This window comes from Gavialis gangeticus, unplaced genomic scaffold (genome assembly GCF_001723915.1).
Source record: "Gavialis gangeticus isolate Ggan-Ray unplaced genomic scaffold, GavGan_comp1, whole genome shotgun sequence".
Classification (NCBI taxonomy): Eukaryota; Metazoa; Chordata; order Crocodylia; family Gavialidae; genus Gavialis; species Gavialis gangeticus.
This window is the reverse complement of record NW_017729031.1, coordinates 50,976,078-50,977,180: the sequence shown is the minus strand read 5'-3', so window position 1 is coordinate 50,977,180 and position 1,103 is coordinate 50,976,078.

Here is a 1,103-nt window from a genome sequence, read left to right as displayed (position 1 = left end):
CCTGCACTTGTCAGTATTGAATCCCATCTTATTCTCATCCACCCACCCCTGTAACCTGTCCAGATCCAATTGCAGCCTGTCCCTCCCTTCTAGCGTGCCCACTTCTCCCCACAAATTCATGGATGACACTAAGATGTGGGGAGAAGTGGGCACGCTAGAAGGGAGGGACAGGCTGCAATTGTCCAAGTCGCTGATGAAGATGTTGAACGGTGCGGGCCTGAGGACCGAGCCCTGGGGGACCCCACTGCCCACATCCCTCCAAGTTGAAAATGACCCATCCACCACCACTCTCTGGGTGTGGCCCTCCAGTCAGTTAGTGACCCATTTGACTGTGTAAGTGTTGACACCACAGTCCCTTAGATTTTAATGAGAATGGGGTGAGAGACAGTGTCTTCGGTTGCTTTTAAATGAACAGGCACAAAGATCATTTTCCAGTTTTTGTGGGAGTTGAAAGTCTGAACAAATAGCAGTGCATTCTAATTGTAGCCCTAAGAAAGATGTCAGCTTCTTAAAGAGATACAGATAAACCCCATGTACACAAGAATTTAGAAGTCCCCTCTTCCTCTATACACACTAAGAATGATGTGCTTTGATGTTAATCCTGTACTTATACTTTTATATAATAGAAGGAGCAGGTTATACCGGTGGAGGTTTTGTAAGATTAGATCTATAAAAATTACCATTATCTCCAATGCACCAAAGATATTTGAGGGCCAAGAAACTTCATTTTTCAACTTTATCTGTTGCAGAATCATATGATAGAGGCTGTTGAATGACTTTTGCCAAAGATACTGTGTGCTAAATCCCTATATAATGTTCTGGTTTTTGACTGACTGACAACAAGCTACATATTGTAACAACGAATAAAATGTAAAACCGAATGGTCATTAAATAGTTTCTGCTTGTATGTACTGGCTCATGTCAGTCCAGTTCCAGCAAAAATATTATTCAAGCAATTGAATTTTCTGCTTCCTATGTTCTCATATAGCTTAATTTGCAAATGGGTATGCTCTTCACTTTGAATTCTAAAATGTTTTGCAGCACTCTTGCATGATGTCTTAGGTTTGATGGGTTTCATTCCCAACCATATATAGTGCCATGTT